Source organism: Coptis chinensis, chromosome 7 (assembly GCF_015680905.1).
Source record: "Coptis chinensis isolate HL-2020 chromosome 7, ASM1568090v1, whole genome shotgun sequence".
In the NCBI taxonomy this organism is placed as follows: Eukaryota; Viridiplantae; Streptophyta; class Magnoliopsida; order Ranunculales; family Ranunculaceae; genus Coptis; species Coptis chinensis.
In genome coordinates this window covers 40,456,048-40,469,285 of record NC_141462.1, presented here as the reverse complement: position 1 = coordinate 40,469,285, position 13,238 = coordinate 40,456,048, and the positions used below count along the sequence as shown (strand labels likewise).

The 13,238-nt window shown below is 34.0% G+C and overlaps 1 long non-coding RNA gene across 1 annotated transcript; it reads right to left on the bottom strand.

The window, feature by feature from the left end:
- Positions 1–62: 62 nt before the first annotated feature.
- LOC147487526 (uncharacterized) lies at positions 63–2,796 on the bottom strand. Its single transcript, XR_015201235.1, has 2 exons — positions 2,625–2,796; positions 63–312 (listed from the first exon to the last, which is right to left on the bottom strand). It is a non-coding gene; the product is annotated as an uncharacterized LOC147487526 (long non-coding RNA).
- Positions 2,797–13,238: the final 10,442 nt, after the last annotated feature.

Here is a 13,238-nt window from a genome sequence, read left to right as displayed (position 1 = left end):
TTGTTTAGGAACCCAGACTATGACAGGAGATACTACACATACAAAACCCTAACAGCCATGTCATAAAAGAATCAACTTAAATTAAAATAATCCCAATAATTATCCACAACTTCTTTATTAAGATAACATCCTTCCAAATAAAATATCAAACAAACTCTCAGAATAAAATTCCTCACTACCATGTTCTCATGCTATGAAAAAGGTAAACTACGTTATTACATCCTTCCAATAAAGAATCAGACCTAAAAGAAAACTAACGGACTGCTCCAGGCACGAATCCCAATCACACGCCGCGATTCCACTGCCTTCCACCTATGTTCCCAAGAACACACCCACGTTGCCAAAACAAAGAAAACATGGGTCAGCAAATTAAATTTGCTGGTATGAGTAGACTAAATACATATAAACATTTCAAACTTTACTTATCCAACTAACACTTTAAATCTATCATAACCTAATCATTCTCGGCTTGGAAGGCGGTAGTTCCAGTCATCTCAACCGCATAGTTTCTTCTCAAGCAAAACTTCCATTTTATTAACTTCCATTTTATTAATAAATAACTCCTTTTAATATCTAAATAATTGAATTACACTTTACCGATGTCGGCCAGTATAAGGGTAGGACCCGTCCCAAGACAAAATATTATTAAGTCCTACCCTCCTGCAAAAGAAAGTTAGAACTTGTATATATAACATATGTAGATATTCTATATGTATTCAAAGGTAAACCCAAAGCACACTCGTATAAACAAATCCATTTCTCTTATCAATTAATCAATTACTTTTCTTATACACCCACCCTTTAGTACCTACTCCACGATTTGCACTCCACACATTTGCCAAATCACACATTCCTGTGTGCCTCTCTCCCACCGAATACCACAATATCATAGCCATCTCTGGGCTTTCATACACATATTTCACAGCCTCTTTGGGCACAAAAACTCAGGTCATTCATGCCACATTCAATGAATACCTTAGGTCATTCCCGCCACATTCAAGGAATACCTATCATATCACTAACGGGCCATTCATGGCACATTCAATGAATGCCCTGGGTCATTCCTGCCACATTCAAGGAATACCCAATCCTACATTCATGTACACTCAAGGAATACAACTAACCCGCAAGGCGAATACCTTAGTTCCTCTTTAGGGAAGTCCACTACAATCTGGTCATTCATGGCACATTCAATGAATACCCGGGTCATTCATGACACATTCAATGAATACCCTTATATAACACTAACGGGCCATTTATGGCACATTCAATAAATGCCCACCTAACATATAACATCATCAGTCATAAAACTCAATTCCAAAACTTGAGGCGTGGAGAGTTCTAAAAGGGTGCGGTAAGTTTTGTTTACGCATTATTGTATTTTATTGCATAGATTATTTCAGAGAACGTAGGAATATCTTGATTCAATTATTTTTGGTTTATGCGTTATTAATTTCATGAATGTATAAGTGTCAGAACGTTGTGTATCGTAAAAGACTGAAAAATCACAAAGCAATAAATACACGTACACAAGTATATTTATAAAGGTCCTAGCCTAAGTCAAACATGCTAGTAGTCCTAGACTTATCCTAATAGACCTAATCATAATTTTAGGAAAAAGTCAAATTTTCGAGTCAACTGGTCAAAGTCAACTCTGGTCAAAGTCAAAGTCAAAGTCCACTCTGGTCAACAGTCAAAGTCATAGTCCACTCTGGTCAACAGTCTATATTGGTCAACCTAACCTAAACTCCAAAAACCCAAAAGCCCAAAGCACTAGGGCCCATAGTCTAATTTAAGTCAAAAATAGAAAATCAAAAATTTAAAGCCTAAGCCCAACCCACGATTTTCGGGCCCAAGCCCAAATCAGACTTTACTGTTCATCTTCTTCTTCCTCCAGCACCTCTCCTCCACTCCAGCCACCACCGGCCATCCAATAAGACTTGTAGGTGTTACCTAACCAACACTATAAGGGATTCGGCCCAATCTCAAACCCAACCAAGGGTCGTCTCCCTCACCAACGCCATCAGCTCTCTCCCTCAATCCGCCACCACCAATTTCCAACCCTCAACACTTCTAATCTACTCGAAAATAACCTACATCAAAACCCCTACTTCTTTAGTTCATACAAAAACCCACTTCCTTGATTCCCCAATTCCTCCCTCAAAACTGGATCTATATTTCGGCCTCCATTAACGCCCTATTCCCGAGCTTCAACTTCGCACTCTCCAGTGCACAATCAAACATCAACAATCCAATTCAAACTAAACATCAAACATCAACAATCAATTCAAACTAACAGTATAACATCACAACAAAAATTCCAACAAAACAATTTCTTTCAACCAACACAAAACAGGACGATTTGGGTGATTTGGGTTCTGGTGACGACGCCAGTAACAACCATTGTCAAGGCTTCAAATTCGTCAGAATTTATTTAATGTAGTACTTCAAAATAGTATCTAACAAACCCTTAACAGAGTTTTTACATACTGTGGTACTGCCACAGTCGTATAAATCAGTCGTCACCATTAAAGGGGTTTACACTATCTCAATTCTGGAAAACAGTATTACTGGGATGAATAGCATAAACACATATAACAGAAAAAAAACTTCAGACTACTCACTGTTATAAACCGAACCGCTTTCCTTAAGCAGAAAACCCCCAAAGACTGAAGTCGACCGTCGCGCGAAACTGGACGATCTTTCTTGTTCAAACCCCCCTTTTTTTTCCTCTCAGTAAAACTCTCCTCTTTTTTTTTTTTTTTTTTTTTTTTCAAACTCTCGTTTTTTTTCCCCAAAAACTCTACGTGAGAAACTTTATTTTCTAGTTTTTAAAACTTCTAAAAAAAAGGGATAACTCTTATCTAGTTATTTACGGGCTTTTATCCGTGACTACTGGATATCCTATATCTATTTTATCTATTACACATTATTATTATTATTATCTTTATTATTATTAGGAAAAATAAAATAAAAGACGGGGTGTTATAATCTATCTTCATCCCCATTAGTTAATATAATTTAGGTTTTATGCTTTTTAGCCTCCAACTCCATTAAACACTCAAGTTATTATTTTTTATACAAGATTATTATTTCAATGTCTTATTCTTATTATTTTATTCATGATAGTCCTATAAATCAAAGTTAAACCTCCATTAGAGGGGGTTTGAATGAAGCTTTGATGATGACTTGATTTGTTAGTATAAAGTTATTATTTAATTTAGAGCTTCAAGTCTATTTTTTTCTCTATCTAGAAATAAGGAGAGTTAATAACCTAGACTAGATAATAGTGAGTTTGCCATGAGAATGAGAACAAACTTTCTCTCATGCTAATTAGTTATGACTATAGATACCATAAATGATTAGGGACCATTAAAGGTCTAGTCTTTATGTTTGCACCTTATGTGAAAATATAAAGACTAGTGTTTTCTCAACAACTCTATTGTAAGGGGGATTTCCCGTCATTGAACAGATGACATGTGTATGGAAAATAATCTAAGACTATAGATGTCCATAATGAGATGAGGACCATAGGATCAGTTCTGTGAATAAGTGACCTCGTGCTTATCACGAGTGTTTAGTGGACATGTGCTAGGCACGTGGTTGACCACCTCTAAGTATGACAATTCTCCAAGTTGTTAGGAACTGATATATACAGTTCCTGAATAGAAGAAAACTGAAGATCAGATGGCGATCTCTGATGATAAGGAAGAAATCGTGATGACATATCTTAGGAGTTACCTTTTAGATATAATCTAGCCATACATGTTAGGATATTATGATCAACAAGGAAACTTACCTCTCATAAGATATGGTATAGATTCAGACTTCCATAAGGAGAGGAATCCTAATAGGAAGGCAGAGTCCAAAGATGGAAGGAAACTCATAAGCGGTGAGGACAGTCCTAACCCTAGGTCTCTCGTAGCTTTTCCTATATAAACCATAGGGATTCACTCTTAGGAACTATGCAAAATAGGGTTTGAATATATATTGGCATGTTAGGAAAACATCAAGGTAGATTTAGAATTATCTCTTTCTTCTCCATATCCAAATAGTTAATATATATTTACTTGTTTTAGTTTAATTTAGTAGTAGTTCAAACCAAATATCATCATATTAGTTAAATTCACAATCATTACTCTCACCGTTGTTTCCTTGTTTTCCATTCGTTGAATTCGCTTATGTTCTTGAACAATTAAGAGTGGAACGAATCTTTACTTTTGTTATATTGCAATATCATATTGAGAGTAGAAATATTGATATAAACGTAAGAATATGTAGTCTTGCATATTATTAGTGTTCTTAGCATTAATAGTAGTAAGATAATTGTTTTTAATCTTATCAATACCCATAAAATGTATTAAACAGACAGCTAGGATTATGCAATTAGGTTAAAAAAACCAAGTTCAAATACACATACAACATAGACAAGTAGTGGTGGTGTGCATTCTCTCGTCAATGTTTAAGAACTTCCCAAAGCAAGACTTCTCGAAATCTTCCTTTTCTTCAGTAGTGAATGTCTTGAACAGTTTATGCATTTTATCAAGTGACATACAACACATCAAATTAAGCTTCCGCATTTTTGAAAAATTGGAAATGGTCGGAAAATTAGGGTTTCAAGGGTTTCAATTTGGGTGGTTTTTTTGGTCGGAAAATGGATACTGAACATTCCTTATAGCACACACATATTACTAGTGACATGTGCCAGTTAAAGGTAAAAAACCCATAATTTCTTCAACCGTTAGGCAAATAATAAATGCTATCGTACCGTACCGAACACGTGGCAAACATTTTTCCTACCCAAACTAGATTTTTCATCTCACCACTTTATCTATGTACACACATATTTTAGGGTACTAACCATCAACAACTGCGAATTCCGGTCAATTTTACAAAAATGTTTTTGGCTATTTGTATAAGAAAAACTTTTTAAATATTGAACATCAACAATGATGTAGACTATAACCCTTTTTTGGCTATATGGTACTCAAAAGGAGGTAGACATTACCCAAGAGAATCTTCAACAAGTGGGGAACAATGCTCAAGCTATAATTGAGCAGGGTGGGAACACTGGTGAATATGGTACTGAGAAGTAGGGGGAACAATGATGAAGAAGGTATTTAGGATTGCTGATATACGATACAGTTTAGAATGTCAATTACTACTTTTCAACTTCAGTATGTGTTATTAAATAATGCTACACTTTTGCTTTACTTGGTATTGGATAAACTTATAAAAGTTAACTTTTGTTTCATTTGTTATTGGATAATATTATTGTGTACATAAGTTATGGGTGTATATTTAAGTCAACCTGATAGTCTTAATTGTGTGCTTGTTTATGGCTTCAGTTGCCGATGTATCATACATCATAGGATGGCAGTTATCCCACTTTAGAATGGCACGTCCAGCCCAGCTTTGTGAATGCTAAATACAACTTATGTCATTGAGTTTCCCTACATATTTCTCTTTCATTTCTCTCCTTATAAACAACAACACTGATATAATCACAAACAAAACAGGTGACCATTAACAATTGTTGTGCTGACACTCAAGCACGCTAAACCGGCCACTTCACAAACCACAAAATACCATTACATCAATTCATGCATTCCCAAACATATACAGTGAAACATACTCCCAAAACACCATAAGATGAGCTGTGAAAATCATAAGTTAAAACCAATAACATCTTCTAAGTGGAAGTCAGATTTTAAAAAAACACAAGTTATTGACAGTACATGTAAGTGTCGCTGATGGTGACATCCAATAAAGTCTTCATTACTAAAACCTGGCGGAACTAGGCTGAAAAGTCAATCCAAGGGCACTGCACAACGACTGTTGTGCATGTTTGCACTATTGTGTCCAAGGGCACCACAATGACTGTACATTTGTCTTATTCTGCTTTTTAATCATGTTTAAGCAGTCAATTTTTTCATCGATCTACAAAGGGATTTATTCATCAAGTACATCATAGAAAAACTCAATTTCATGCGCGATGACACACCTTTCACAAGACACATGAATTCTTCAAAGAGAATATACACATCAAACACTCTCAATTTCACCTCACCCGTTATATACTTCTTCACTCCATGCAACAAGAACAAAATCAACATGGAAATGGTAAACATGACCATGGAAACCTTAAAAAAATCTATACACTACTATGTAAAAGCAAACCCAACACTACCTAGAAATAAACCAACATTGAAAACAACAAAACAAAATTCAAAATATATCAATAAACAATGAGAACCTTAGAAGGAGAGGATACTCAAGAAGAAGAACCTTAGAAAAATCTATTATCGAGATTTGTGTTATTGTCCTCCATGAAAAACCTTACAAAAATCAAGAAAGAGAGGATAATCAAGAAGAAGAAGTAAAAAACAGGAAGCTTTGGAGTTTTGTAATAACGTTTTGAGGTTGGCACAAAAATCAAGGAAAGAGTTGTTTCATGTCCGTGCAACAAACACTACGAAACAGTTGCTAATAGTAGATCAATAAATTGCTACTCCCTGATTCCCACAATAACTAATTCTAATGGTATAAATGATTGCTATGTTTTTTTATTTATGTGGGTCAAAATCCAACAGTCATAAATCGCTAGTACGTATAGCAAAGAAAATCTAACGGGTAACTATAACTGTGCATGCCAACATCACAAGTACAAAATGAGAGAGAGAGAGAGAGAGTGTTGTAGAGGAGAAAGAGTATGGCAGGAGGAAAGAGAGTGTTGTAAGGAAGGGCAAAAGAGTAAAAAACCCGTTGAAAATGTCAAAATAAAAAGGTGTGGCCGGTTGGAGCATAATGTGCAATTATCATGGCCGAATCAAGAATTTACCTTTAAATAAAAAAGATCCTCTTCTACTATAAATGTAGCAAGCCTGGCCAAAGTGGCTAGTAGAGATAAGATATGTGTAGAACGACTTTGATATATGTAAAGTGACCTGATTGATAGCTAGAGCAAAACTCATGATAACCTTTAAACATATATTGAAACAGACAATACCATCCAACAAATTAAACACGTTGCCTTTCTAATATGAGAGCAGTTCCTCGGAACAAATCAAACAAATTACTTTTCTACTATGAGAGCAATTCCTCAAAACATATTAGTTCCCCAAAACTACAAATTACCTTTAAACATATTGAGGAGAGACAATACCATCCGACATATTGAACTGTAAGTAAAGAAGGGGAGATTGGTGTTCCATCAAGGTGGAAATTAATTCGAGCAATTCGAGCCCGTATTATTGGTTTCATTCTATTTGCCATGCCCAAATATTCGCCTTGCATAACATAATATTAATACATACCTATTGATGTGTATTTAGAATGTGAGCGGTCTTTTAATGATTCCACTACAAATGTGTTTCAGGTTAGGAGAATAAGAAGAATCAGAGAAATCATGAGGTTTTGGGCGAGTGGTTTACTGAGGAGACCAATGACAAAGTAAAAGAGGAGGCACCGACGCAGTGAAGGTGACAAGTGAGCTTTTGGAGAAATTGGGCAGTAACGAGGAGGAAAATAGTGCAAAATGCATACACAAATAATTTTATTTCAGAGTTAAGAGTTAATGGAATAGTAGTGTAATTTTGTACATTCATTCACACAACTGCATTCTCAGAAATGTACTCTGCTTCTTACACCTTTTTGTTACTGTCAATCTATTTGTTTGCATCAAATATGAATCAGGAAGCAAACAATGTCAAGGCATCCCCGCTCTGCATTATTCCTTGACCTAGATGGCTAGATTGAACTCCCGACCTCACTATCCTAGATTTGATAACTCAAAAAGGTTTGATCAATTTTTACGTCATTTTTTTTTTTTTTTTTTTTTTTATCTCATACAAGGTTTAAACTCCGATGGCCAACAAGATTGCAGACACAATCATCTCCAGGACTCTATAGTTAGTCCCAAAGTTTTTAGATTCTAGCCAAGCTTTTTGTCAGAAATCAAGTCACAACTAAGAAGTTTCGAGCCGACTTACAAGCAAACAAGCACACAGGAGATGGTTATAAAGTTAATTCAATTAGCAACTAGTTCTATTGAAAGAGAATGCATTCTCTCACAACTTCATACTAAATTGATGAACACTTCAGTTTTCAATCTATATAGCAAGTTAATATCATACATCTATAACTCCCAAAATTAGAACCCATAAGTTCAAGACTTGATAGCCCCATAATATTAGAGATTTGAATTATGCGTTCCCAATAACCACATTGGAGCATGTCCCCTTTCATTTAGTTGTGAAAATTTCTTACTGTGAAAATTTTGGTAGTGCGGCAATGGAAGTTTGCAAAATAATTTAGAGATGCGAGTCCTTATAGTTTGAAGATTTTTCTAGGCAATTAGTTATGTGGTAGTAGAGCTTTTCTAATCTCAGGGGGTGCGACCGCCCCCCCCCCCTATATCCATCTATGATTACCAGAACAAACTATTAGCCTAACACTCCATCATCTCCATCATTCTGCTACAAGACCATCACTTAAGTATCTAAACCCTGTGGCCTGGAAGAATCTGTTGGCAACATGCGCATCCCGCGCTCTTCTAGTTAACCCTCTAAATTCTGCCCAATCTTCTTCAATGCGTACTAAACTCATCTCACTTCAAGTCAACGGACATAATATTCTTTGCGATCACTAAAGACATGTTGCATAAACTGAAGGCCACTGCTAATTACAAGCACACAAATTATGCCCAAAACTTCACAAGCCATAAATTCAGAAGATGTAACCAAGGACACAACTAATGACAGGTAGCAAACCGCGATATGTACTTTCAAAAAAACCAAAATTGCGTAATGGGAACGGAGATGGATCAGTCTTTTAGTCTTGGCAATTGACATCCGCTTTTCCGCCAAAAGATGTAAAAGGAACGCCCATGTTAATGCTAACAATAGTTTAATCGGATGCATTCCAATGAGATCGGAGTCACATAAAAATATTGAGAAAGCATAATACACCCCCATCGCCCAACTGTAACTAAGAAGAAATCCTACACTACTGATAAATGTAAAAAACAACACTAGATTTCTCTAACTTATTCTTACGTTATCAATTATTTATTTTCTACTCTCACATGTATATTCATGCAATATATACAGTACGGAATCGTTCCACTCTTAACTCTCTAGACTTAAACGAATTCAACTAATCAAACACAAAGAAACAATGGTGAGAGCAATATTTATGGATGTGAATTTATACTATGAAACTAAATATATGAATTTAACTTATACTAATTTAATTAAAGCAATTGAATATGACTTGAATAAAATATGGAGAAGAATAGAGAGAGATTGAAATCTACTTTTTAATTTCTTAACATGCTAGCATAGATTTATAGTGAGTGACGCCATTACCAATACTTGGTATTGCAATGATTCGAGATTGCTTGGAAAATCGTATTGAATATGTAACCTTTATTTGTAAATATGAATTTGTAACTCTTAGAAAATATTTTGAAGTTATATTGCATACATGGTTTAACGAATATCCTATTTTTTTTTTTCCAGTCTTTTGCTTGTGTTTTGCTATTATTTACTTGTCAAATGGTATGAAAAGACAATGGGGACTTTATCATGGAATTGAGATGTTTGTTTCAATATGGAAATGAGTAGTGTTATTTTTGGTTAAGTGCGTCCTAATAAAATGGGGCAGGTTTAGCTGGTTGCTACAAAATATGAGATTTTTTTTTATTTGTAACCTATTAGTAACGGTTCATAACCGTTACAAATTTAAAAACGTTGCTAAAATTTTGTACGAAACATGCATAAACAAGCGTTACAAATAATATTTGCAACACTTAAAAACTGTTGGAAAGTTTTTCTTACAACGGTTAATAAGCGTTGGAAATTTCAGTTTGCAACGCTTATTAACCGTTGCAAACATTTCCAACACTTTACCCACACCATATTTGCAACACTTAAAAATCGTTGCGAAAATTATTAGCAACGGTTTTTTGCCGTTGCAAATAGCCTGTTATGATGTAGTGATGGCGAGAGCAATATTTATGGACGTGAATTTATACTACGAAACTAAATATATAAATTTAATTTATACTAATTTAATTAAAGCAATTGAATAAGATTTGAATAAAATATGGAGAAGAATAGAGAGAGATTGAAATCCACTTTTTAATTTATTAACATATTAGCATAGATTTGTATAGAAAACCCTAGTCTAGATATTCTCCCACAAGGTTAAAATATAAAGACTAGACCTTTAATGATCCCTAATTGCTTTATACTATCTCTAGTCATAAACTAATTAGCATGAGAGAAAGCTTGTTCCTATTCTCATGGCAGACTCACTATTATCTAGTTTAGGTTAAACTCTTCTTATCTCTAAGTCAAGAAAAACCTAAACTTAAAATCCTAAACAACAAATCTATAATAACAAATCAAGTCCTCTCAAAGCTTCATTCAAACTCCATCTAATGGGAGTTTCGCTTTGATTCATGGGACTATCATGAACAAAATAATGAAAAAAGACATAATAGAAAGAGAAGCAATTGAATTAAATAATAATAATAACTTGAAAGCATTTTAATGGAGGTTTTATAGAGGCTACAATTATAAACCCTAATTATTTAAACTATAATAAACTAAAAAAAGGGGAGAGAGAGAGAACCCTAATTTACAACTAAACTAAAGAGGGGAGTAGCCAAATATATAGGAGAGGGTTAGGTTTACAATTTCGTGCATGGGTTTTGGAGCTGTGTTTTGGGCCACTAAATCAAGCCCAAAACCTAATTACTTAAACTATTTTTATCTAATTTTACTACTCTGATTGGATCAACGCTTAAACTATTAGAAAGCTCTTTCCGAGCCGATCGTTTTGATATATAATAGGCCCAATTCCGAGGTCTGAGTCCAAAGCTACAACATGCAGAAGTTCTGTTGACTTTTCTGCTCTTTTTCTACCCGCGTTGACTTTGACTTTTCAGCTTTGACTTGGCTTTAAAAATGTTTTTTCTCCTTGAAACTTTGGCTTTAATCATATAATTTCTCTAGCAATCAATTTGACGTCTTTCTCTTGCAAAAGTGATGTATTTCTTCACATAATTGATTTCAAGACCTGAAATACACAAAAACACGTAAACATTACTAACTCTTATTTATTATAAATATAATTGGCCTAAATATAATACTATTAAGGGGTTGAAACTATAATTTTGAGCTCTTATCAAACCACCCCCAAATAGCATTTTTCTTGTCCTCAAGTAAATATGTGAAATTAAAATAAGTGACCAAAAAAGTATTCCTAACTACTCTCGTTTTCTGAGTATGACTGCTTGACAATATGCAATAAGGTCTTAAACCACTAAAAATTCCCTAATTGATGAGTTATAGCCTCGCGAGAGTTTTCTAGAGAAGGTACTCACAAACTTCATTTATACTACAACAACTTAAGAAATAAAATTAATGTTTCCTTATTTATTCTCAGATATCTATACATCTCACTAGCAATGAATAAAAAATAATCAATTTGAAACCTAAGCTAATACGTTCATATTAATCAATCATCTATGTATAAATATATATATATATATAATGAACTATGCTATGAAATGCAATAACAGATCCGTTTATGAAACTTTGGAATAACGTCCTTAAGTGGGTCCTCACAAATATGTCAAGACAAAAATACTCTGATTTTTCCACTCAAGTTTCGCTCACTCCAGTGTGCAGTGGGCACACTTTTCCTCACAATCTCAATGACATAAAAGGGAGCCGAAGTCAATCAAACACATCTGCTACTTACTATCACACCAACCTAATCCTAATTGAGCTAGAGGTCTTTATTAGGTGTTGCGGGGATTAAGTGATGGTTTAAGAAAGGAGGAAATAGATATTCAAAAAGGACAAGTTTAAGAAAATAGGGTCTTCATATTATGTAACTAGAGAAAACCTTGTTCTTACTTTGCTTCTACACTTTGTTTCCATCCTTAGCTATTTTTTTTTTTTTTTTCTTTGGCTTTTGACTCCTTTTGATTATGTTTTTGGAATTCTAACTTTTATTTTATTTATTATTATTTTTTTCTTTTCTTTGAATGTAAATTTTCTTTTCTTATTTAGAACAACTAACAAATTCTTGGTTTTCCACAGGTCTTTCTTTTTTCTTTATTCCATTTCGTCCTACTTCTCAAACTCATTCAAAAATGGGTAGGCTGATTTTCTTTTTATTTTGTTTTTATAAAAGGGTCAAGGATTTGTGGTTTATGAAAAGGCTAAAGAAAGGCTCAGAGGGGCGACTAGTGGAAAATAATTTTATATAGATTTGAATTTCTGGTTATATCGATCCAAAAAGGGCCTAAATTCTCGCTTAGGATATGGTATAGTGATCAAGCAAGTGGATGTGTGATTTCTCTATTTGGAATTTACTTATTCCTTGTGTCATTACTCAAATATTTCACTCATATAAGGCTTTTAGGCTATATTATCACAGGTTTTGTAGAATAAGAATACTAACCTAGATTTCAGAAACTTACTGCCAATACAAACATAGATGCTCATGCAATATATTTATGGAAAGTTGCAATGATTATTACTTACATATTAACCTAAGTTTCGAAAAACTATTATAATTTAAGAGCTAACGTGAAACTTCTAGACTACTATCATCACAGAAAAAGAAACAATACCAATATTCTTAAGTGCATAATATAAATACTTTTTATTTATATTTTTTTAATTTTTTACTAAAAAGTAAGTGCATATTATATATATATCATAATAGGTGCCTTAAATTACGCGTGTTTCTATGCCACCCCCAAACAAAAACATGCTTTGTTCTCAAAGTATAGAAATAAGAAGGATAGAAAATATCATGGAAACGCGTGAAAATTTTAGAGCACCTGCAAAACAAATTTAGAACATACTAATATATGTAAAGAAAAACAGACACAATTCCTATATGAGTTCCACCCGTTATGGGGATAACATGAAATAATAAATAGCACTTGGGACATAAGCGGACTCTAACAAAAATAAAATAATACCATACGTTCACAAATCAAGTATGCGCCTATCGTGGCTCCTATCGGATTAGCTCCCGAAATTCCATGAAATAGTGAATTTCATGAAATTAAGGTACCTAATTACATTATGAATCCCAATAAAATCAACAAGGCCTATGGATTCTATATTTCGATATTTATACATGCAATTTTAATACGTGAACGTACAATGTGCTAAAATTAAATATACCACCCCCAAACAATTTGAAAG